Source organism: Macaca fascicularis, chromosome 14 (genome assembly GCF_037993035.2).
Source record: "Macaca fascicularis isolate 582-1 chromosome 14, T2T-MFA8v1.1".
NCBI lineage: Eukaryota > Metazoa > Chordata > Mammalia > Primates > Cercopithecidae > Macaca > Macaca fascicularis.
Genome location: NC_088388.1, coordinates 6116829 through 6143762, shown reverse-complemented (window position 1 = coordinate 6143762; position 26934 = coordinate 6116829). Strand labels below are relative to the sequence as shown.

General features: G+C 40.1%; 1 protein-coding gene across 50 annotated transcripts in view; it reads left to right on the top strand.

Annotated features, from left to right (window-relative positions):
- Positions 1-26934, top strand: part of PPP6R3 (protein phosphatase 6 regulatory subunit 3) — a 159680-nt gene that overhangs the window by 19275 nt on the left and 113471 nt on the right. For 2 of the 50 annotated variants that reach the window (XM_074013013.1, XM_065527860.1), the window contains exon 2: positions 22675-22801. The exons of the other annotated variants lie outside the window; for them this stretch is intronic. The gene's annotated coding sequence lies outside the window, so the exon portion shown is untranslated. The remainder of the gene's footprint in view (positions 1-22674; positions 22802-26934) is intronic. 50 annotated transcript variants of the gene reach the window in all.

Here is a 26934-nt window from a genome sequence, read left to right as displayed (position 1 = left end):
AGAAAGTAGAGTCCATTCTCTCCGTTTACCATATTGTCAGGCCTAACATTTTTCAGTTCTTGGTATCAGTTACTAGTAAAGTGCCTCATGGTTAGTGTAAACCTTCAGCAGCCTGCTGTGCTTACTTACCTCCACTTGCAGGAGGTAGGTGTGTCTTTTTATTTTGCTTGCTGAGTGCCTGCTGTTAAATTGTCACTTGCGCTTGATTCTTTACATGTGTTACTTTTAACTCTTTATTCCTTCTAGATGAGTGTGAAGTGTGAGGTAGTCATCTTAAGATGAAGCAGCTGGGAAGAAGGGAGGCAGTCTGGCCATAATGGTTAGGAAGAAGGTCATTAAGGTAGTCAGAAATAGGATAGAACCTTGGTTTGACCATGACTAGCTGTCTGACCTTGGGCAAGTTGTCTCACCTTTCTTTTTTTATTTTTATTTTTATTTTTTTTATTTTTATTTTATTTTATTTTTATTTATTTTTATTTTTTTTTTTGAGACGGAGTCTCACTCTGTCGCCCAGGCTGGAGTGCAGTGGCGCAATCTCGGCTCACTGCAAGCTCCCCCCCAGGTTTACGCCATTCTCCTGCCTCAGCCTCCCAAGTAGCTGGGACTACAGGCGCCCGCCACCTCGCCCGGCTAGTTTTTTGTATTTTTGTAGAGACGGGGTTTCACTGTGTTAGCCAGGATGGTCTCGATCTCCTGACCTCGTGATCCGTCCGTCTCGGCCTCCCAAAGTGCTGGGATTACAGGCTTGAGCCACTGCGCCCGGCCAAGTTGTCTCACCTTTCTAAGCTCCAGTTTCTTCACATGTAAAATGAGAATCATATTAAAATTATCCCAGCCAGGTGCGGTGGCTCATGCCTGTAATCCCAGCACTTAGCACTTTGGGAGGCTGAGGCAGGCAGATCACCTGAGGTCAAGAGTTCAAGACTAGCCTGGCCAACATGGTGAAACCCTGTCTCTACTAAAAAAAAAAAAAAAAAAAAAAAAAAAAAAAAAAATTAGCCAGGTGTCGTGGCGGGCACCTGTAATCCCAGCTACTTAGGAGGCTGAGGCAGGAAAATCGCTTGAACCCGGGAGGCAGAGGTTGCAGTGAGCGAAGATAATGCCAGTGCATTCCAGCCTGGGCAACAGAGTGAGACTGCCAAAAAAAAAAAAAAAGAAAAAAAAGAAAAAAAAAAACTAAACTACTACCTTTCCCATAGAAAATGACTTTGGGTAATTTGAAATTGTGGAGTGTTTTGTTTTTGCAAGTTTTCTAGTGTAGAAGTCCTAAACTTACACAGAATAAGTGGTTAAATGTTAATTAATAGTAGCTTATTTTATGCACTCTGGCTTTGGTTTTGAAGTCTTGACTGTGGAGGTAGGATATTGTAAACTTTTTTATTCAATGGACTTTCCTTTTTTGGTTTGGGATAGAAAGTCTTAGCTTTTTTAAAAAAAATTAATATGTGATATTTATTTTGAAAAAAATTATAGAGAAGGCTAAAACCCATTCTGATCACCTTTTCCAAATCCTTTTCCATCTTCTGTTGTTACTGGTTTTGTGTTTCCTTTCTTGATTTTTTTTCTGGATATTTGCGTATATTTGCTGGGTATGTGTGTTTTATATAAATATAATAGCACCATACTATTGTGCGGTTCTTTTTTCATTCATCTCTTTTCACTGAGTCCCATGTAGTACTAATAGGTCTACCTTTTTCTTTTTAATAGCTGCATACTAAGGGTATACTTTATCGCCGTTTCCCATATCAGGGGTCTTTAGATTTTGTTGTTGTTATCACAAACAATTCAGCTGGCTTTTAGTTCGATGTAATAAAGTTGTTTGTTCTCAGAAGCCTTTAGAATTACATTGTTCAGTACAGAAATAAAACACTAAGTTATAAGCTGAGTTCTTATGCTTTTTTGTCCTTGCAAGTAAAGTACAAATGTTTAAGCAAAGGGAAGAAAACTTTTCTTAGAAATGTATTTTGTTTATCTCCTTTCAAAATGAGATATGACATTGCTTTTAAATTCTATAAATGACTAATTATTTAGCAAATCTTTTAAACTTGTGGGAAAATACATAACATAAAGTTTGCATTTTCACCATTTCTAAAAAAGTTCCCAGCAAAATTGAGCGAAAAATATGGAGAGTTCCCATATACTCCTGTCTCCACACTTTTGCAATAACATCCCTCAGGAGAATGGTGCATTTGTTAGAGTTGATGAACCTACAGCAACACATTATCGTCCAAAGTCCATACTTTACATTAGGGTTTACTCTTGGTGTTACACACTCTGTAAGTTTTTTAGGCTGGAGTGTAGTGGTGTGATCTTGGTTCACTGTAACCTCTGCCTCTTGGGTTCCAGTGATTCCCCTGCCTCAGCCTCCTGAGTAGCTGGGATTACAGGCACTTGCCACCAGCCTGGCTAACTTTTGTATTTTTAGTAGAGACGGGGTTTTACCATGTTGGCCAGCCTGGTCTCAAATTCCTGACTTCAGGTGATCTGCCCTCCTTGGTCTCCCAAAGTGCTGGGATTACGGGTGTGAGCTACTGTGCCCAGTCATATTCTATAAGTCATATTCTATAAGAAAAATGTGTAAGGACATGTAGACACCATTGTATCATACAGAATAGTTTCACTGCCCTAGAAATCCTCTGTGCCTCATCTATTCATTCCCACCTCACTGCAACCTCTGGCAACCACTAATCCTTTTACTGTCTGCGTAGCTTTGTCCTTTCCAGAATGTCGTACATTGTTTATGTAGCCTTTTTATATTGGCTTCTTTCACATAATAATATGCGTTAAGTTTTCTTCATGTCTTTTCATGGCTTGATAGCTCATTCCTTTTTCATGCTGAATAATATTCCATTGTCTGGATGTACCAAAATTTATTCATTCACCTACTGAAAGACATCTTGGTTGTTTCCAAATTTTGGCAATTGTGGGTAAAGATGCTGTAAATATCCGTGTGCAGGTTTTTGTGTGGACATAAGTTTTTCAGTATACTTGGGCAAATACCAAGGAGTATGACTGCTGTATAGTACAGAAAGAGTATGTTTAGTTTTGGAAGAAACTGCCAATTCATATTCCACAGTGGCTGTACCATTTTATATTTCCACCAGCAATGAATGAGAGTTCCTCTTGCCCCACATTCTTGCCAGTGTTTCATGATGTGTCTTGGGTTTGGCCATTTTAATAGATGAGGGCTATCTCATTGTTGCTTTAATTTGCAGTTCCCTAATGATGTATGATGTTGAACATGTTTTCAAATGCTTACTTGCTGTCTGTAATGTTTGCTCAGGTCTTTCGTCCATTTTAAAATCACGTTTTCATTTTTTTGAGTTGTGTTTTTGTATATAAAATATATATTTTTTGAGACGGAGTTTCGCTCTCGTTGCCCAGGGTGGAGTGTAATGACATAGTCTTGGCTCACTGCAACCTCTACCTCCTGAGTTCAAGCGATTTTCCTGCCTCAGCCTCCTGAGAAGCTGAGATTACAGGTGCTGGCCACCACGCCCAGCTAATTTTTGTATTTTAGTAGAGATGGGGTTTCACCGTGTTTGGTCAGGCTGGTCCCAAACTCCTGACCTCAGGTGATCCACCCACCTCGGCCTCCCAAAGTGCTGAGATTATAGGCATGAGCCACAGCGCCCAGCCTTCTTTATATATTTTGGATAATAGTTGATTATCAAATGTGTTGTCAGATTTTGATCAGGATTGCATTGAATCTGTAGATCAAGTTAGGCAGAATTGATATCATGACAGTATTGAGCCTTCTTATCCATGAACATGGAATATCTCTTCATTTGTTTAGTTCTTCTTTGGGGTCTGTCATCAGAGTTTTATAGTTTTCCTCATATAGATTTTGTACATATTTTGTTTTATACCTAAGTATTTCATTTTTTGGATATGCTAATATAATTTTTTTTTTTCATTTTCAAATTCCACTTGGTTCCTTGCACGTATATAGGAAAGCAATTGATGTTTGTATATTAACCTTGTAGCCTGTAACCTTGGTATAATCGCTTATTAGTTCGGGGACTTTTGTTTTTTCACTTCCTTCAGATTTTCTCCATCATGTTGTCTGTCAAAAAAGACAGTTTTATTTTATCCTTTCCAATCTGTACACTTTTTATTTCCTTTTCTTACTGACTTCCAGTATGATGTGATGGAAGAGGATGGGGAGAGGGAACATCTTTGCCTGCTTCCTGATCATAGTGGGAAAGCTTTAATTTCTCACCATCTATTATGATGACAGTTGTAGGTTTTTGATAGATGTTGTTTATCAAGTTGAGGAAGCTTCTTACTATTCTTAGTTTTCTGAGTGTTTTTTGAAATCATGAACAGGTGTTGGATTTTGTTAAATGCCTTTTCTGCATCTGTTGATGTGATCATATGAGTCTTCTTGAACCTATTGATTTGATGGACCATATTACTTGATTTAAAAAATTATTTATTTTGAGACAAGAGTCTCACTTTGTCACCTAGGCTGGAGTGCAGTGGGATGATCTTGGCTCACTGCAGCCTTGGCCTTCTGGGCTTAAGCAATCCTGTCTCAGCCTCCCAGGTAGCAGGGACTACAGGTATGTGCCATCATGCCCGGCAAAGATTTTTGAATATTAAAGCAGCCTTGGCTGGGCACGGTGGCTCACACCTATAATCTCAACACTTTGCGAGGCTGAGGCAGACGGATCACTTGAGGCCAGGAGTTGGAGACCAGCCTGGGTAACACAGTGAAACCCCGTCTTAACTAAAGATACAAAAAAAAAAAAAAGCTATGCCTAATTTTTTGAGACTCAAAAAGAGTCTCAAAAAGAAAAAAATTAAAGCAGCCTTAAATACGGGATAAATGCTTGGTTGTGGTATATAGTTTTTTTAATACATAATGCTTTTTATGTATAATTCTTTTTATATGTTGATTCAGTTTTCTCATATTTTGTTGAGGATTTTTACATCTGTGTTCATGAGAGATACTGGTCTGTACTTGCCTTGTAGTGTCCTTGTCTGGTTTTGGTATTATGGTTATGCCGACCTCATAGAATAGAATTAGAAAGTATTCCGTCTGCGACAGCTGGGCGCCGTGGCTCACATCTGTAATCCCAACACTTTGGGAGGCCGAGGCGGGTGGATCACAGGGTCAGGAGATCAAGACCATCCTGGCTAACACGGTGAAACCCCATTTCTACTAAAAATACAGAAATGTAGTTGGGTGTGGTGGTGGGCACCTGTAGTCTCAACTCCTCAGGAGGCTGAGGCAGGAGAATGGCATGAACCTGGGAGGCGGAGCTTGCAGTGAGCTGAGATCACGCCCTGCACTCCAGCCTGGGCGATAGAGCAAGACTCCGTCTAAAAAAAAAAGTATTCTCTTTTCTGGAAGCGATTTTAGAGAATTGGTAAAATTTTTTCCTTAAATATTCAGTAGAATTCACCAGTGAACCCATGTGGGCCTAGTGCTCTCTGTTTTAGAAGGTTATTCAAATTTTAAATTTATAGGCCCTTAAGATGATCTCTGTTTGTGTACATTTTGGCAGATTGTTTCTTTCAAGGAATTGTTCCATTTCATTTAGGTTATTAAAGTTTTGAGCATAGAATAGTTGATGATATTTCCTTATTCCTTTAATGACCATGGTATCTGTAGTAATGTCATTTTTCATTTTTAGTATTGGAAATTTATGTCTTCTCTCATTTCTCTTTCTCCTCAGCCTGGCTAGAGTTGCGTTGATTTTATTGTTCTTTTCTGAAAACCACCTTTTGTCTTTTTCTCTCTTGATTTCCTGTTTTCAGTTTCATTGATTTCTGCTCTAATTCTTTCTTCTTTTCTTAATGGTTACTTTGGAATTAATTTGCTCTACTTTTTCTGGTTTCCTAAGATAGAAGATTAGATTATTGGTTCTGGATCTTCTTTTTTAGTGTATTACTCAATGCTATAAATTTCCTTCTAGACACTGTTTTTGCTGTATCCCACAAGTTTTGATAAATTGCATTTTTCAAGGCCAGGTGCGATGGCTCATGCCTGTAATCCCAGCACTTTAGGAGGCCGAGGCAGGCGGATCACTTGAGGCCAGGAGTTAGATTAGCCTGGTGGCCAACATGGCAAAACCCCATCTCCTCTAAAAATACAAAAATTAGCCAGGCATGGTGGCACATGCCTGTAATCCCAGCTACTCAGGAGGCTGAGGCATGAGAATTGCCTGAACCTGGGAGGCAGAGGTTGCAGTGAATGTGGATTGCACCACTGCACTCCAGCTTGGGTGACAGAGCAAGACTGTCTCAAAAAATAAAAAAAATAAAAACAATAAAAAATTGTATTTTTTTTTTCTTTTCTTTCTTTTTTTTTTTTTTTTTTTTTTTGAGGCGGAGTCTCGCTCTGTAGCCCAGGCTGGAGTGCTGTGGCCGGATCTCAGCTCACTGCAAGCTCCGCCTCCCGGGTTCCCGCCATTCTCCTGCCTCAGCCTCCCGAGTAGCTGGGACTACAGGCCCCCGCCACCTCGCCCGGCTAGTTTTTGTATTTTTTAGTAGAGACGGGGTTTCACCGTGTTAGCCAGGATGGTCTCGATCTCCTGACCTCGTGATCCGCCCGTCTCGGCCTCCCAAAGTGCTGGGATTACAGGCTTGAGCCACCGCGCCCGGCCATAAAATTGTATTTTTTTATTTACTTAAAAATACTTTTAACTTTCTCTTGAGATTTGTTTTTGACCCCCATGTTATTTAGAAGTATGTTATTTAATCTTCAGGTATTTGGGGATTTTTCAGTTGTCTTTATGTTATTGATTTCTAGTTTAATTTCATTGTGGTCTGAGAGTACATTGTATGATTTCTGTTATGTGTTTTAAGGCCCAGAGTGTGGGCTGTCTTGGTGAATGTTCTATATGAACTTCAGAAGAGTCTGCTGTTGTTGAGATAATGTATAGATGTCAATTATATCCAGTAGATTGATGGTGCTATTGAGTTCATCATGTCCTTAATGATTTTCTACCTGTTGGATTTGCCCATTTCTACCTGTTGGATTTGCCCATTTCTGATGGAGGGGTGTTGAAGTTTCCAACTATGATAGTAGATTCATCTGTTCCCCCTTGCAGGTCTATCAGTTTTTGTCTCATATATTTTGACAGTGTTATTAGGCAAATACACATTAAGGATTGTTACGTCTTCTTGGAATATTTCCTTCTCTATCATTATATAATACCTCCCTTTAGCCTTGATAACTTATTATGAGGTCTGCTGTGTCTGCAATTAATACAGCTACTCCTGTTAACTTTTGATTAGAGTTAGCATGATATATCTTTTTCCATCCCTTTCCTTTTTTTTTTTTTTTAAACAGGGACTCGCTCTGTAGCCCAGGCTGCAGTGCAGTGGCACAGTCATAGCTCAGTGTAACCTCCCAAGTGTGTGCCACCATACCCAGCTAATTAAAAAAAATTTTTTTTTTGTAGAGATGGTGCCTCGCTTTGTTGCCCAGGCTGGTCTTGAGCTCCTGGGCTCAAGCAGTCCTCCTATCTTGGCCTCCCAAAGAGTTAGGATTATAGGTGTGAGCCCGGCCCCCCATTCCTTTACTTGTGATCTACATGTGTCTTTGTATTTAAAGTGGCTTTGTTTTCTTATTTTTGGTTTCTATGTTTTTGTTGGGAGCCACGGGGGAACGGCTTCTTCCCTGTCAACAGAGGTGCTCACAATTTTCTCAGCCACTCCAAGTTTGGGCCCTAGAGCACCTGGGGGGTCCTGGTGATGGCTGGACACATCAGGCATGTTCTCATCGTGTAGAGGGGCACTGGCTAGTTGTAGGGTGTGTCCTGATTGATCATGATGGCCTCCTTGGTGTAGGGGTGGAGTAGGGGTAGAATCACAGAAGCTGGTGATGGTTAAGGACACATTGGCTCAGGCATTCTTGAGGAAGGCAACAAGTCTCGCTGCCATCTTGGTCTTGAATCTGGCAACAGCTAGGTTCCTTGTAGACGACATATAGTTGCGTCTTACTTTTTGATACACTCTGAAAATTGCTCTTTTAATTGGTGTACTTAGACCATTGACCTTTAATGTGATTATTGATACAGTTGGATTAATATCTGTGATACTTGCTGCTGTTTTCCAGGTTTTGCCCTTATTTTTTTGTACTTTTGTCACATATACTTTTTCTGCCTTTTTTTGGTTTTAATTGATCATTTTATATGATTTCCATTTTTATCTTCTTTCTTAGCATATTTATTAAACTACTGTTTTTGACTTTTAAAGGGTTACACTGGAGTTTGCAATATTTATTTACGGTTAATCTACGTCCACTTCCAAATAACACTACACAGGTAATGCATGTACAGGCATACCTCATTTTATTGTGGCTCACTTTATTACACTTCGCGGATACTCTGTGCGTGTGTTTTAAGGAACAAATTGAAGATTTATGGAACCTTGTATTTGCTAGGCTATCAGTGCTATTTTTCCAGTTGCATGTGCTCACTTTAGCATTTTTTGTTGGTAAAATACTTATAATTAAAGTCTGTGCTTTTTTTTTTTTTTAAAGACGTAACGGTATTGCTCTCTTAATAGTGTAAACATAATGTTTGCATATGGGAAACCAATATGTTTGTGTGACTCACTTTATTGTGACATTTGCTTTATTGTGATAGTCTGGAACTGATCCTGTAATATCTCTGAGGTATGCCTTTACCAGTAATAACAAATATTTCTGATTCCTCATTCCTGTCTTGTCATTTTTACTTATTCATAAGCATGTATGAATACATAAGGAAGCATACTTAATTGAGTACATTGTTATTGTTATTTTTTTGAACAAACTACTGTTAATTAAGAATAAGAAAAATCAACTTTTTTTTGAACCTTCACTTATTCCCTCTCCAGTACTCTAATTTGTGTTTCCTACCTGGATCATTTTCCTTCTCTCTGAAGTAATTTTGTCATCATAGGTTTACTGGAAACAAATCCCCTCAATTTTGTTTGTCTCTTTCACGTTGAAGGATACTTTTGCAGGGTGCAGAATTCTAGGTTGGTGTTATTTTTCCCCCTCTCAGTACCGTAAATATTTTATTCTACTCTTTCCTGCTTGCATGGTTTCTAAGGAGAAGTTAGATGTAATTCTTGCCTTTGCTACCCTGTAGGTAAAGTCCCCCCCCAACTCTGATTTCTTTTAAGATTTTTTTTGGATTTTCTGAAATTTGACTATGATATTCCTCGGTGTTGTTTTTTTTGGTGGGGGTAAGTGGGGAGGTCATTGCTTGGCTTTTTATTGGCATTGTTTCCTGAGCTTCTGGATCTATGGTTTGGTGCCTGACAACAATCTGGGAAAATCTCAGTCATTGTTACTTCAAATATTGCTTCTTTCCCCCTTTTTCCAGATATTCCCATCACATGTGTTATACCTTTTGTAGTTGTCCCGTAGTTCTTGGATATTTTTTGGTTTTCTTTTTTTTTTCTTTTGTATTTTTTCTCTTTCCTTTTCAGTTACAGAAGTTTCTATTGTCATATCCTAATACTCAGATTCTTTCTTCAACCGTGTTTAGTCTACTAATAGATCCACAGAGGGATTCTTCATTTCTGTTACAGTGTCTTTTTCTCTCGCATTTCTAGTTGATTATTTCTTAGAATTTCCATCTGTCTCCTTATGTTGTCTTTCTGTTCTTGCTTGTTGTCTGCCTTTTTCACTAAAGGCTTTAGCGTATTAATCGTGTTTTTAAAAAAATTGCTTGTAGCCGGGCATGGCCTATAATCTCAGCACTTTGGGAGGCTGAGGCAGGCAGGTTGCTTGACTCAGGAGTTTGAGACCAACCTGGCCAACATGATGAAACCCCATCTCTACAAAAAGTACAAAAATTTGCTGGGCATGGTGGCGCCCACCTGTAGTCCCAGCTACTTTTAGGGCTGAGGCAGGAGGATCACTTGAGCCTAGGAAGTCAAGGCTGCAGTGAGCCTTGTTTGTGTCACTGCACTCCAGCCTGGGTGACAAAGGGAGATCCTGTCTCCAAAAAATAAAAATTGCTGGTTTGGTAATTTTGCCATTCCAGCCATCTCTGACTCTGGTAGTGATGCTTGTTCAGTGTCATTGTTAAACATTTTTTTTCCCGAAGTCTCAGTGTTTCAGCCAGAAGGTTGTTAAGTGTCTTTAGCTGTGTGTGTGTGTGTCTGTGTGTCTGTGTGTCTGTGTGTTTGAGACAGAATCTTGCTCTGTTGCCCAGGCCGGAGCGCAGTGGTGCAGTCATCTTCTAGGTGCAAGGATCCTCCCACCTCAGCCTCCTGAGTAGTTAGGACTACAGTCAGACACCACTGTGCCCAGCTATGTTTTTAAAAATTTATTTTTTATAGAGACGGGTGTTGCTGTGTTGCTCAGGCTTGTCCTGAACTCCTGGGCTCAAGCAGTCCTCCTACCTCACCCTCCTAAAGTGTTGGGTTTACAGCTGTGAGCCACTGCTCCCAGCCCATTTTAACTGTTTTGGAGTGGACAGTTCAGTGGCATTAAGTACATCCACGTTGTTGATCAACCATCACCACCATCCATCTCCAGAATGGTTTTCATCTTCCCGTACTGAAACACAGTACCCATTAAATCATCTTTTGGCTTCCTTGGGCTACATTGAAAGAAGAGTTGCCTTGGGCTAAACATAAATTACAGTTAACACTAATGATAGCTGATGAGCTTAAAAAAAAATCACAAAAAAAACTCCACGTTTTAAGAAAGTTTATGAATTTGTGTTAGGCCTCATTCAAAGCTGTCCTGGGCCACTGGTTGGACAAGCTTACATTAAACACTGACTTCCCATTAGCCACTCCCGCCCAGACCCTGAGAACTGCCATTCTACTGTCTTCATGAATTTGACTACTCTTAAGTACCTTGTGTAAATTGCATCATACAGTATTTGTCCTTTTATCACTGGCTTCAAGCACAGTGTCTTCAAGGTTTACCCGTGTTGTAGCATGTGTCTGAATTTCCTTTCTTTTTTTTATTTTTAAATTTTTTAGAGACAGGGTCTTGCTCTTTTGCTGGATACAGTGGCATGATCATAGCTCACTGCAACGTCATACTCCTGGGCTCAAGGGATCTTCCCACCTTAGCCTCCCGAGTAGCTGGAACTGTGGGTGTGCACCACCATGCCTGGCTAAGTTTTATTTTTATTTTTTGAGGTCTTGCTATGTTGCCCAGGCTAGTCTTGCCTGGCTTCAAGTGATCCTCCCACCTTGGCCTCCCAAAGTGCCGGGATTTCAGGCCTAAGCCACTGCGCCTGACAGACTTTCCTTTAAGGCTGAATTATATTTCATTATATGTATATACAACATTGGTTATCCATTTATCCATCAATGGACACTACATTGCCTCTGGCTTTTGGCCAGTGAGAGTGATGCTGCCATGAACATGGGTGTATAAACATCTGTTCAAGGCTCTGCTTTCAGTTCTTTAGGGTATATACCCAGAAGTGGAGTAGCTAGATCATATGGCAGTTCTCATTCTACTTTTTTGAGGAGCTGCCATACTGTTTTTTGTGACTGCACTGTTTTACATTGCCCCAGTGGCGCATGAGGGTTTCACTTTGCCCACATTAGCTAGCACCTTTTTTTGAGTGCTTAGACATGAGCTGTACGGTGGTTTTCAAAGCATTGTTGGTTGCTTAAATCCTTCTGGCAGCAAAATCCAGGGAAGTTTTCTTTGTAGAATTTACAAGGTCTGTGGTACTATATTTTCCTGGTTCTCTTCCTACCATTCTTGGCGTCTCTTAATTTTCTTCCGGGCCACTTTCACATTTTGTTCTCCAGCCTTTATTATTTTCCACACTGTCCCTTGGGTGGTCTCCACTTTCATGGCTTAACTTACCAGGTATGTGCTAATGATGCTCATACCTACTTCTAACCCTGATTTTCTGTTGAGTTCTGGTGCTTAATGGGCATTTCCACTTGTGCTCATTCTGCCCTCAAAGCAGTTATGACCCTGGTAATGTAGGGTCTAAGTGCTAGTGAGCCTGAGTCCTGATACTTCCAAAGCCTGGTTATTTGCTCTCTTAGCTTCAGTTTCCTTGCTTACATATGGGAAGGATAACCGTTATTTTAAGGATTAAATGATAGTTCATATAATGTTTAGATTACAGTATGCATTGGTGGTAGTTAGCATGTCTAGCCATTATCACTATTATTCTTTGTATAATTTCTTCCTCAATTTCATAAATTTTTAAAAATTGTCATGAGATTATGTAATCAAAAGGTGTTGCCATTTTTAATTTTTAATTTTTTAGAGACGCAGTCACCAGGCTGGTGTGCAATGGTACGAACATAGCTTGCTGCAACTTTCAGTCCTGGGTTCAAAGTGATCCTCCTGCTACAGCCTCCCAGTAGCTAGCACAACAGGTGTGAGCCATCATGCCTGGGTTAAAAAAAATTACATAATATGTATAAAACATATATAATATATAACATATTATATATAATATAATATATATAATATAACATATATGTTATATTATATATGTTACATTATGCATATATAACATATATGTTATATTATATATAATATGTTTTATATAATATGTTATATATTATATATGTTTTATACATATATATAGTAGAGATAAGGTCTTACTGTGTTGCCCAGGGTGATCTCAAACTCCAGACCTCCCACAGTACTGGATTAGAGGCATGAGCCACTGCGCCTGGTCAAGGTACTGTTATTTTTATTAATCTCATATGTCATTATAGTACTCTTTTTTAAAAAAAGCTGATACCTGGGCAGGTGCGGTGGCTCATGCCTGTAACCCCAGCACTTTGGGAGGCCGAGGTGGGCAGATCATGAGGTCAGGAAATGAGACCACCTTGGCTAACATGGTGAAACCCCATCTCTACTAAAAATACAAAAAAATTAGCTGGGCGTGGTGGTGGGCTCCTGTAGTCCCAGCTACTCTGGAGGCTGAGGCAGGAGAATAGCGTGAACCCGGGAGGTGGAGCTTGCAGTGAGCCGAGATCACACCACTGCACTCCAGCCTAGGTGACAGAGCGAGACACCGTCTCAAAAAAATAAATAATTAAAAAAAGCTGGTACTTGTATGCAAGTATATCAGCAATAGATGAATGGACCTGTTTCCCTATATTCCCCTCCCAGTATTAATTAGTTCTAATTATTTATGATTTGTTTGCTGGTTCACTGGATATAAAGGAATACCTTATGGATTTTCATTAAGAAAATTAATGAAAAACTAATAAAAAGTTAAATGTTAATGAAATGTTGACTTGCATTTTGGTTTTTTCTTGGCTGATTTCTTGATCACTGGGTTTCTATTTCTTTGGCTCCCACTAGGTATTGTATAAGCTTAAGAATTATCCTCTGGTGTTTTGAGTTTACTCCCCTTTTTGAAAGGACTCTGTTTTGTTTTAATCTCTGTACTTTGTATCATTGCTTCTCTATTGTCTGGATCTTATGCATCACCCAGCCCCATTATTGAGAACTGTATTTACAGCGAGCCCCTTCAAAACAAATTTTATATTTGTTTTTACAATATACAGTTAATTTCTTAGTGTCATCAGCTATAAATGGAGTTATGAGAAATAAATGAAAATTATTCAATAAATATTTCAGTGCCTGTGACATGCCAGACTAAAAAATGTTTAAGAACTGCCTGGCACATATGAGATCCTCTGTAAAAGTAGTAGCCGTTGTGATACTTCCACATGTACCATAAACTTTTCTTTTCATAATTTGGTAGGCAGTAGCATGATGGAAATAGGGTGGCATTTTTGTGTCCTTCCTTAGGCACTTCCCTACTGTGTTACCTGGGTCAGTTACTATCTTTCCAGCTCAGATTATTTGTAAAACATGATATAACTTACTATATAAGATTGTGAGGGTCAAATGTAAATGTGTGAATACATTTGGTAAAGCAAAGTACAGATGCTAAAACCCTTAAAAAAATCTTTTCTTAGCACCTTCCTTTGCAAATATAGATTGCATTTTTCTTTTATAACAGCTTTATTGAGACAACTCACCCACTTAATGCATACAATTTAATGCTTTTTAGTATATTCATGGAGTTATGCAACTGTCATCACAATCACTTAGAATATTTTCATTATTCCACAAGAAACCCTATACCCGTTAGTAATTAGTAATCACTTTTCATTTTTCTCTCATCTCACTATACCTAGGCAACCACTACTGTACTTTCTGTTCCTATAGATGTGCCTATTCTGTGCATTTTATGTAAATGGAATCATACAAACATGGTCTTTTTTTGGGACTAGCTTTTTCCCCCTTAGCCATCTTTTCAAGATTTATCTGTGTAACATATATCAGTACCTCATTTCTTTCTTTTGCCAAATGATACTCATTATGTGGGGAATATTACCTTATATTTATTCATTCATCAGTTGATAGATACTTGGATGTTTCTGAGTTTTGGCTTTTATGAATAACGGTACTGTGGACATTTATGTACAAATTTTTCTGTCAAAGTATGTTTTAATTCTCTTGGATACATACCTAGGAGTAGAATTCTTGGGTCATTACGGAGCTCTGTGTTTAATCTTTTGAGAAACTGCGAGACTATTCTCCAAAGTTTCTACACCATTTTACATTCCCACCAGCAGAGTGTAAGGATTCTGATTTTGTTACATCCATGCCAACACTTTTGTTTTTTTGAGACAGAGTCTCACTCTGTTGCCCAGGCTGAAGTGTAGTGGTGCAGTCACAGTTCAGTACATGATAGCCTTGACCTCCTGGGCTGAAGTGATCCTCCCACTTCAGCCTCCCAAGTAGCTGGGACCACAGGCATGTACCACCACATCTGGCTAATTTTTTTGAGTTTTTCTTTTTTCTTTTTTTTTTTTGTTGTTGTTATTAAGACAAGGTTTCACTACGTTGTCCAGGCTGGTCTTGAGCTCCTGGGCTCAAGCAATCCTCTCCTCTCACCTTGGCTTCCCAAAGTGCTGGGATTACAGGTGTGAGCCACTGTGCCCAGCCTTTCCCATCCCTTCCCATTTCCCCTTCCTTTTTGAGATTGGGTCTCTCTGTATTGTCCAGGCTGGACAGGGACTCCTGGATTCAAGCAATCCTCCTGCCTTAGCTTCTCTAGTGGCTGGGAATGTAGACATGTGACATTGCACTTGCCTCATTTGCTTTTTATTTTTTTTGAGACAGTCTTACTCTGTCACCCAGACTGGAGTGCAGTAGTGCAACCTCTGCCACCTGGGTTCAAGCAATTCTGTGCCTCAGCCTCCTGAGTAGCTGGGATTACAGGTGTGTGCCACCGCATCTGGCTAATTTTTGTATTTTTAGTAGAGTCTGGATTTTGCCATGTTGGCCAGGCTGGTCTCAAACTCCTGGCCTCAAGCAATTCACCCACCTCGGCTTCCTAAAGTGTTGGGATTACAACAGTCTACTGTGCCTGGCCTCACTTGCTTATTTTAAAATTGAGTTGTTTGTCTTTATTACTGAGTTGTAGGAGTTTCTTATCTGTTCTGTATTCCTGTCTTTTTTTTGTTTTTCTTTTGAGACAGAGTCTTGCTCTCTCGCCCAGGCTGGAGTGCAGTGATGCAGTCTTGGCTCACTGCAAACTCCGCTTCCCGGATTCACGCCATTTTCCTGCCTCAGCCTCCCACGTAGCTGGGATTACCGGTGCCTGCCTCCATGCCCGGCTAATTTTTTGTATTTTTAGTAGAGACGGGGTTTCACTGTTTTAACCAGGATGGTCTCGATCTCCTGACCTCATGATCCACCTGCCTCGGCCTCCTAAAGTGCTGGGATTACAGGCGTGAGCCACGGCACCTGGCCTCTATATTCACCTGGCCTCTGTATCCCTGTCTTTTGAGATAGGGTTTCACTCTGTCACCTGGCTGGAGTGCAATGGTGTGATCACTGCTCACTGCAGCCTCCACTTCCTGGGTTCAGGTGATCTTCCCACCTCAGCCTCCTGAGTGTATGCTGCAGGAGGGACTACAAGTGTATACTACCATGCCTGACTGATTTTTTTGTACTTTTTATAGAAACGGGGTTTTACCATGTTGCCCATGCTGGTCTCAAACTCCTGGGCTCAAATGGTCTGCCTCCCTCTGCCTCCCAAAATGCTGGGACTACAGGCATGAGCCACTGCGCCCAACCTTGTATTTGTATATAAATCTTTATCAGATATGTGATTTGTCAGTATTCCATTCTTTGGGTTTTCTTTTCACTTCTTGATGGTGTTATTACTGAAGGATGAAAACTTTTAATTTGAAGTGCAATTATCTTATTTTTCTTTTGTCTTGTGTTTTTGGTGTCATATCTAAGAAAGTTTTGCTTAATCCATGGCCACAAAAATTAACTCCTGTGTTTTTTTCTGAGTTTTGATTGCCTTGTTTTTTAATAACCATACTTTATTGGATAGGTAAAAGAACCTTGGTTCAGATGAGATCATTGTTGTTTATTGTTGGATATTTAGGAACCATGTATTTGTGGATGACCTGGATTGTTTGTTCTGTGGTTTTCCCCACAGTGTCATCTTCCTCTATATTTAGACATTTCTTTCTATTATAAGCACTTTGAACATTATTATATATGACTTTGTGTTCAGTATAAACACCTTAGAATAAACTCATAGAAGTAGAATAATTGAACCAGGGGTATGTAGATTTTAACAGCTTTTTGTTATCTGTGGCCAGAAAAATTACCCCAGTTACCATTTTACCAGCAGTTCCAGTCAGTTTTATGTTAATACATTTTAAAATTTGTTTTATTGGGGTAAATTTGAACATACAGAAATTGAACAGTATAATGAAACTATCAATTAACCCAGCTCCAACAGCCATAAACTCAAGGCCAGTCTTGTCCCACTTAACTTCCCCATTTCCCACCTCTCTTCTATATTGTTACTACTTAAAAACTCTATTGAATTACAGTAGAAATATAGAAAAGTACATATAATAAGTAGATTTTCACAAGCTGAAATCCACCTGGGCAATGTCCACTTCCAGTTACGCCCTCTCTAGGGGCAGCCGGTATTCTAACAGCTAACAGCACCGATTAGCTTTGCCCAGTTTTATTTCTATTAAATAGAGTCTTACAGTAGGTACTCTTATATCTTTCTCTTGATGTTGTTTGTAAGATTATTGAAGTCATTGCATACTGCTGATTATTTGTTACTGGTGCTTCACAAAATTTTGTCATAGGAAATTGTTCTGTTGTTGATGGACATTGGATAGATGGTAGCTTTGGGCTGTTACAAATAGTGCTGCTCTGAACATTCAGTTTGTGTCTTTTGGTCAAAGACATACGTATGCGTGTCTGTTGTTCAGTATACCTAAGGGTGAAACTGTTAGGGCATAGAGGTGTATGTATAGTGGTGGCATCTACTAAAGCTGTTGTACCAAATTAGGCTTCCATCAGCAGTGTGTGAAGTTCCACTTACTCTGGATCCTCTCCAGTGTTTCATATTTTTCATCCTTTTCATTTTAGCCATGCTGGTAGCTGTGTAGTGATGTCTTATGGCAATTTTAATTTACAATAGTGAGGTCAACTGCCTTTTCATATGTTTATTGGTCATTTGGATATCCTTTTTTATGAAACATGTTTAAGCCTTTTTAAAAATATTATCTTTTTTTTTGTTTGTATTACCTTTCTATTTTTTTGCTGCATAATAAATTATCCCCAAGTGTAGTGGATTAAAACAGCAATCAACATTATCTTGCAGTTTCTGGGAGTCAGAAACTTGGGAGTGGCATGGTTGTCTGCTTCTGGCTTGGGTGGGATTAGCTCTCTGAAGCCTTTGTAGATCCGCTGGAGAATCTGTTCTAAGGTGCCTCATTCACGTGCCTGGCAAGTAGGTTCTGGTTCTGGCTCTGGCTGTTGGTGGGAGACCTCAGGTCTTTTTCACATCAGCTTTTGCCAGGGATGTGTTAGTGTCCTGTTCTCAGGACATGGTGATAACTTCTCATTGAGAAAGTGATTCAAGAGAAAGGGCCCCAAGTGTGGAAGCCGTCATTTTTGTGACCTAGTCTTGGAAGTCACGTAGTGTCTAGCTTTCCCATGTTCTGTTTGTTAGAAGAGAGGCACATTGTGCACTTTTTAAAAAGTGACAGAGTCTCACTCCGTCACCTAGGCTGGAGTGCAGTGGCGCGATCACAGCTCACTGCAGCCTTGACCTTCCTGGCTCAAGGGATCCTTCCACTTCAGCCTCCTGAGTTGCTGGGCCCACAGGTGCGTGCACCACCACATCTGGCTAAGTTTTGTATTTTTTGTAGTTGGGGTTTTGCCATGTTTTCCAGGCTGGTCTCAAACTCCTGGGTTTGAGCATTCCTCCCACCTTGGCCCTCGAAAGTGCTGGGGATTATAGGCAAGAGCCACTGTGCCCAGCTGAGATGTATTTTAAAAGATCACTTGGTAGGATTTTTGTGTTTTGGACAGGCATCTCTTGTCAGATGTATGTATTGTGAATATCTTTATCTATTCTGTGGGTCCTCGTCATGTCTTTTGAGGTGAAGAAGTTCTATTAAATTTTTTTTCCTTTATAGTCCAGTTTTGTCCATTATATTTTGAAGATATTCAAATAATTATTGCTTCTTCTATAAATATGTCAGTATATGTCCTCAGAGAATAAGGACTCTTAACCGTAACAACCACAAAACCTCACATCTTAAAAATAAAATGAACACACAATTGCTTGACATCATTCAGTACTTAGACTTGAAAGTTCCAGTTGTTTCATATAACTTTTTTGTGTGGTTTTCTTATTTTGGCAGTGGCAAATCAGGATCCAAATAAGAGCCACTGTTTTTTTTTTCAGTCTGTGGGTTCCTCATTTTTTGCTCTTCTCCCACCATGCTATCCATTTGTGGGAGGACTGGGCTTCTTGTTTTGTGGTATTCCCTACAGTGTTGTGTAGCTTCTGTTTTCTGTGCACTGGTAGTTGGATCTTGAGGAAGTTTCTCTTGGAGAATAAACTTTGTTGGACTCTCACTTTAAACCGTTTTTTTTTTTTTTTTTTTTTTTTGAGACGAAGTCTCAACTCTGTTGCCCAAGCTGGAGTGCAGTGGCACGATCTCAGCTCACTGCAACCTCCACCACCTGGGTTCAAGCGATTCTCCTACCTCACCCTCCCAAGTAGCTGGGACTACAGGCATGTGCCACCACGCCAGGCTAATTTTTGTATTTTTAGTAGAGACGAGGTTTCACCATCTTGGCCAGGCTGGTCTCAAACTCCGGGCCTCAAGTGATCTGCTCGCCTTGGCCTCCCAAAGTGCTGGGATTACAGGCGTGAGCCACTGTGCCCGGCCTTCAAATTATTTCTTAAAATGCATGTGTATCCAAAGTTTAAACTGAAAGAGTTGTTTTCTTAATTCCAACTGTATTTTTAAAGTATCATTCAACTTCAAGTAATAATTAAATTTTTCATGTTTTGTTTATAAGTGAATGTATGTAAATGATACCAATTTTTTGGCCACTAATTAATTCAGCAGATACCTTGGGTGCCTGCCCTGGGCCAATCCTAGCGCTTTTTGTGCTTTGGTCATACGGTAAGTCCTCACTTAACACCATTAACAGGTTCTTGGAAACTGCAAACTTAAGCAAAATGACATAGAACTAAAACAGTTTTATCTACCTCATCAGTGTTATAATGGGATGGCATTATCCAAGAAGCTGCCATATGTCATTTTGCTTAAAGTCACAGTTTGAAAAAACCTGTTGACACTATTAAGTGAGTACTTACTGTGTACATGGTTAAAGATGATGGACATGGGGCTGGTACCCTCATGAAATGCTCAGGACAGTGTTTCTACGAAAGACAATACAGGCTATGTATGTCATCTTACATTTTCTAGTAGCCACATGAAGAAAGTAAAAACCACGTAAAACTAATTTTAATGTTTTATACAACCCAATATATCCAAAATATTATTTCAACATATAATCAGTAGGAAAATGAGATATTTTCACTTTTTTTTGTACTGAATCTTTGATTCCATTGCATATTTTATGCTCTTAGTACCTCGTAGATCAAACTAGTCACATTTCAAGTGCTCAAAAGCCTTATATGGCTACCATAGTAGGCATTATATATCAGAATTATTATTATTGTTCATGCTCACATGGGAGTTGCAGGAGGCGCTGACCAAGAACCCAAGTAAACAATGGGTTGGAGGGGCCAGAGGAGACTGGGAGATGAATTAGGAAGCTGTGTCCAAAGGGTATCTTACAAGATCTTTATGGATGAATGCACACTCCAGTTTACCTTATTCCAGGCCATGGCAAAAAATGCAGAGAAGGGAAAGTGTAAGGCGGAACTGACAATGTTTTGGTGAATTGGATTGAAAGGGAAAAGAGGCTATTTTCCGGGCTGCCTTTCACAACTGGGGTGTGCCTTTTACTGAGATGGGGAGAGCATGGTGAAGAGGAGGTTGGGTTGGGTGGGCAGTGTGTGATGGAGAGCAAAAGCTCCATTTTGGAGATATACCATGTGCTTGTGAGATATCCGAAGGGAAATGTCTGCTAGTCATCGGGTTACCTGTGTTTGAAATGCCATGATGGTGGTTTTGGTTTTATAAATTTGGACCTTAGTTGTGTTTATGGGGAGGAATTTTTCTTTTTTTTTTTGAGATGGAGTCTCACTCTGTTGCCCAGGCTGGAGTGCAGTGATGTGATCTTGGCTCACTGCAACCTCCGCCTCCCAGGTTCAAATGATTCTCCTGCCTCAGCCTCACGACTACCTGGGACTACAGGCATGCACCACCACGCCTAGCTAATTTTTGTATTTTTTAGTAGAGACAGGTTTCACCATATTGGACAGGCTGGTCTCAAACTCATGACCTTGTGATACGCCTGCCTCAGCCTCCCAAAGTGCTGGGATTACAGACGTGAGCCACCGCGCCCGGCCTGGAGAGGAATATTTTAAAAACTCACGGAAATGGCTTTGTTTATTCAACAGAACTTGTCTTGAATCTCTCAGCGCTTTGTTTTAGTTGCTGGGGAAACAGCACAAATAAAACAAATGTGAATTTACTTCGAGCAAATGTGGTGCACTCAGGAAAGTGTGCTAGGTCCGCAGCCTGACCTCTGTGGGAGCCTCTGTGTTATCAGTGGGACAGAAGAAGGAAGGAAGGAAGGAGAGGAGCAGCCCTCCAACTAGGGAGACTGAGAAATGGCCAGTGAGAAAACGAGTGTGTGACATCAGAGAAGCCACGCGAGGAGAACGTTCTAATGAGGAGAGTCTTCTGGGGGACTGCCTTGCATGCTGCTGAGAGTGAGGTGTAAGTGAGGACAGAAGAGTTTCATTTGGATTTAGCCCCATCTGGAGGTTGTCAGTGACTTGAAAGAGCAGTTTGAACTGAGTGGTAGAGAGATTGCAGATTGGAATGAGGTGAAGAGGGAATGGTATCAAAGGACTCTTTTTCTTTTTTTTAAATAACCCCTACAAATCATTGAGAAGACCAACCCAGTAGAAAAGTAGACAAAGTATATAAACAGACAGTTGGCAGAAAAGTAAAGTATAAATGGTTCTTAAATATATGAACAGTGCTGAACCTCACTCAAGAGAAAAGCAAATGCATTGTTGACCAGGTGTGTGGAAACAGGCTTTCACACATCACTGGGGGAATATGGATATACCTGACCTCCGTGGAGAGCCACTTGGCCATGTACTAATTAGAAGCGCACATTCTTTCATCCAGCAGATCCACTTCTGGAAATGCTGGCATATTTTTGTAATAGCAGAAAGTGAAAACTAAATGGTCATTAGTGGTGGCCTGGTTAAATCAGCAGTAAAACAAAGGAACGTCTATACCAGGTAAAGCATTATATTCCTGAAGAAAGTATACATTTTTTTTTTCTTACTATGCTATAAGTCAGGTTCTTTGAGAGTTACTTTTTTTTTTGTTAAAATTTGTCAAGATTGAGAAACATACAGGTGGGTCTGGTATAGGCCACACAACGTATATAGAAAGGTGCCTTTGAAAAGAGCTGTGTAGAGCTTGTCCTTCTTCCCTGACCCTCTACTTTTTCACGTTTCACTTAAGTCAGTAGGCTATATTCCCTTCTCCAGATACCTGTTAGGATTCTTTTGAGTGGATTCTTTCCTATTTCATGTATGTACTAGGCTATACACCACAGGAAAGGGTATCTTACAATATCTTTATGGATGAATGCACACTTCAGTTTACCTTATTGCAGCTAAAAGTAATTGTACCTCTTGTCAAGAGAGCATCCCGTTTGGCTCACTGACAAAGGAAGCAAGCTCCTGATGCAATTTGAGAGTCCTGAAAGCAGCAAATGGGGATTCTACTTCAGCTGTCTAGTGTGGGAAGATTTTCTTGGTCAAGTTTTTGTTGGGGGAAAGAACAGTCCAAACCTTTGTGAGCTGTGTGTTCTCACCCCAGCTACATGCACATGGCTATTTAGAACTTTTTGCAGTTTGGCCTTCTTTGGAGATAGCAACGTGTTTTTACATGTGGACTAAAGCAAAAATGAAAAACTAGGCACATGCCAGTAGACCAAATCAGCGTCCTAGCAGAGCACACTGGCATTGTACAGTTTACATCCTCTGTCACTGGGGTCTGGCTTCCATTTACTTCATTTCTTAAGAGTTTACACTGGTATTTATATTTGTTTTTCTTTATTTCTTTGAGTATCTTGGTTTCACTTATTTTATTTGTTCTTTTCTATGTCTTCTTAGATCTAAAGGAATGAAGAATTTTAGGATTTGAAGTGTCTTAAGTAATCATTTAGTCTAAACCTCTCATTTGCAGATAAGAAAACAAGCTCAGAGAGATGTGGTGACTTGCTCAAATAGTGACAGAACTTCCTCGGCCATACGGAGGGGTCATATAATACCCTTGTGTCCTCAGTTTGAGGTACCTCCCATAATTTTAAGGGGTATGTGGCTTTAATTACATTACTATTTGAATGAAGAATATTAATTTATGTGCTGCACTAGTTCATTTAGAATCATGGACACAATCGAGTTGAACTCTTCTACATTTTTTGGTTGAGAAAGTTAAGACCTAGAAGATAGAAATTTATTCATCCAAGATTACAGACCATAAACATTTATTCTGTGTTTAGATTTTTTAAAATTGAATTATTTTTATTTATTTATTTAGAGAGAGAGGATCTTGGTATGTGTGTGCTTAGTTTTAACGTGAGTCAGAGCAGTGCTATCTAGTAGAACGTTGTTATTAGGTTGGTGCAAAAGTAATTGCAGTTTTTGCAATTAAAAAGTAATGGTAAAAACCATGATTACTTTTCACCAACCTAATATAAGTAGTTGAAATTAATTTAAAATTCAACTCCCAGGGGAGTGGGGTGGAACAACAACAGAAAACCAGCTCCTTTGCCTGTACTAGCCACGTTTCAGGTGCTTAGTAACTGTGTGTGGCTGTGGCATTGGACCGCTCAGCTGCAGGTGCTTAGTAACTGTGTGTGGCTGTGGCACTGGACCGCTCAGCTGTAGACTGTTTCCCTTTCTTGTTAATCTTGTTTTTAGAAATGTTAGTGGTGGAGACCAAGGCATGTGAGTATGACTAGAATTGCCAGCTACACATTAGAAGGTTTAGGTTTAAAACTGGGAGTAAAGGGCTGGGCGCGGTGGCTCAAGCCTGTGATCCCAGCACTTTGGGAGGCTGAAATGGGTGGATCACGAGGTCAGGAGATCGAGACCATCCTGGCTAACATGGTGAAACCCCGTCTCTACTAAAAAAAAAATACAAAAAACTAGCTGGGCGAGGTGGCGGGCACCTGTACTCAGGAGGCTGAGGCAGGAGAATGGCGTAAACCCAGGACGCGGAGCGTGCAGTGAGCTGAGATCCGGCTACTGCACTCCAGCCTGGGCAACAGAGTGAGACTCCATCTCAAAAAAACTCTTGGAGCTTGGGATAGTGCTACAACTAGTCCTGGCCTGAGCCTTTTCTTCATTCATGTTTTATCCTTTTTTTTCTTTATTTTTGGACACTGATAAGAACCTGTATGAGATTGTTTCTTTTTTTCCCCCCCGTGTTGTAGGTATCTTGTTTTACCAGTTTATTAGGTTGGTGCAAAAGTAATTGTGGATTTTGCCATTACTTTTAATTGCAAAAACCACAATTACTTTTGCACCAACCTAATAAAAATCCCAACCTTAGGCTCGAGTTCTCCTGGACTCAAGCAGTTTTCTTACCTCTGCCTCCTGAATAGCTGGGACTGTAGGTGTGCACCACCACACCTGGCTAATTTTTATATTTTTGATAGAGACGGAGTCTTGCTATTTTGCACAGGCTGGTCTCTAACTCCTGGCCTCAAGTGATCCTCCTGCTTCAGCCCCCAAGGTAAGGTGTTGGGATTGTGGGCATGAACCACTACACCCAGCCCTTTATGCTAAAAAAAAAAAAATTTCCTAACTGTAAATTGATAAATTATAGCTATTATTGATAGGGTACAAAGTGATGTCATGATTCATGTATATAATGTAGAATAATTAAATCAAGTTAATTAATATTCATCACCACAAATACTTTTTTGTGGGGAGAAAATTGGAAATTCTCTTTTTGATTTTGAAATGCGCAGTGGGATGAGTATTTACTACATTCACTATGCTATGCACTATATCTCAAAGAAAAAACCCTTTTTTCCTCGTAATTAAGGCTTTGTCTCCCCTGACCATCATCTTCCCCATTCCTCTCACCTTCCAGCAGACTTTATACACTTTTCTCAGATAGTAACCACTCGATTGCCAAGATTCCATATAAGAAGTTTTGGTGTTTTTTACCTTTGTACTATGGATTATGGAAGTTTCAGCTTTTACATCAAATAAAGGTTGATTGTGTACCTTGGCTGAGTCCACTAAATACAGCTTGGTGATTGGGATCATGTAGTCATTTGTACCTTTGCTGTGCGTCCTTGCCCACTGTTGTTACAATAGGCAGAGATAGTTCTTTGGGCCCTACTTCAGATGTTGATGTACTAATTTATGACTTGGTTGTATTTTAATAGCAGCTTAGATTGTGTTGGCTTCATGTGTACCTACAGTGATTTGAGTGTCCATTAGGGTGCATAGCCAGACAATAATGTAACCCAATTAGGTGCCAAGGTGTTTACTTCAAGTACTTTACATACATGATTTTGCTTTTAGAAGGTGATAGTATGGATTTACCTTGGGTGTTTTGTACTTTACACAGTAGTCTTTTTGCGTTTTTTTCCTTTTTTTTTGGTATGGTGATTATTGATTAATGGCTTAGAAGCCTTGATACTCCTACCTCGGCCTGCATTAAAATGATTGGTCTTTCTGAAATTGATCGAGTTGCCTATATATAGATTTTTGTTGGAAGATGCCTCTGAAGACATGGGAATTAGGTTATTTATCAATAGTCATGTAAGTTGGTTGTTTCCTGATTATGGACATTTGTGCAGTTATTTTTGATGGTTTTTGTATTTAAAATTTTGTGGATGATTTTTAAATTTACAGTGTGCTATGCATTGAAGGTAAAAATGGTGAACAAATCCTTGTAGAAATGAATTATCTTCCCATCTCATTACCTTCCATCTCTTCAAATTTGGGTGTTTTAGAAAATGTGTGAGGGTACTTGCAGCAATGGGATTGTTGAGATCTGCATTAGGAGGGCATTCTGAGGTGGCCTGTCCTGGGACTTCCTGATGCCGGTTAAAAAGTAGAGTTCTTTGCTTTTGTGTGTCCAAGCTTTGTGATACCACCTGTGTGTCTAATGGAGAGTGCACCTTTTTTTTTTTTTTTTTTTGAGACAGAGTCTCGCTCTGTCGCCCAGGCTGGAGTGCAGTGTCACGATCTCAGCTCACTGCAAGCTCCGCCTCCCGGGTTGGTGCCATTCTCCTGCCTCAGCCTCCCGAGTAGCTGGGACTACAGGTGCCCGCCACCTCGCCCGGCTAGTTTTTTGTATTCTTTTGAGTAGAGACGGGGTTTCACCCTGTTAGCCAGGATGGTCTCGATCTCCTGACCTCGTGATCTGCCCTTCTCAGCCTCCCAAAGTGCTAGGATTACAGGCTTGAGTCACCGCGCCCGGCCGAGAGTGCATCTTTAGTTGTGTATGATATATGCTCTCAGGAGGAAATGCTTTCTTGCATGTTATGCAATAGCTATGGTTTCCTCTTGTGAGTTTACATCAAGAATATCATGGTATTTATATTAGAAATTTATATGAGGCCGAGTGAGGTGGCTCACACCTGTAATCTATCACTTTGGGAGGCTGAGGTGGGAGGATTGCTTGAGCCTAAGTGTTTGAGACCAGCCTGGGCAACATAGCAAGACCTTATGTGTAAAAAAAAAAAATTTTATGTGAGAGGATAGGGAGCAGATTACTGCTGCTCTCCCCCCCAGCCCACCCAAAGTGAGTTTTTTGACTTTTTTTTGTTTGTTTTTTTGAGATGGAGTCTTGCTCTCATTGCCCAGGCTGGAGTGCAATGGCGCTGTCTCGGCTCACTGCAACCTCCGCCTCTGCCACCACGCCAGGCTAATTTTTGTATTTTCAGTAGAGATGGGGTTTCACCACATTGGCCAGGCTGGTCTCGAATTCCTGACCTCGTGATCCCCCCACCTCAGCCTCCCACAGTGCTGGGATTACAGACGTGAGCCACCATGTCTGGCCGGCTTTTTGTTTTTAAATAAATTTAGTGTCCATATAAGAGTGATTTGGGGTAAATTCTTTATTTTCCTCGACTGTAAAACAGGGAAGATGTTGATAATTCCTTTATTTTCCTTGACTGTAAAACAGGGAGGATGATAATAATAGGATGGAAAAGCACTTGTACAATGCCAACACAAAAGGTTTGTAAGGATGGTTTTCATTCCTGCTCTTCTCAAATTTTGTGATTAATTAAGCAAGTTCACTTAGATGCTGTTTAGTTGAGAATTTGTGGTTTTGGTGTTTTAGTCCAAAGCAGTCCTCATTCTGAAATGTTATTTTTATCATTATGTTGCACTTGCATTCTCTTTATTGGTGTTCGTCAGAGTCAGCAGTACTGAAAAGAAGAGAAATCTTGTGACAGGGTTAGGTTGTGTGACA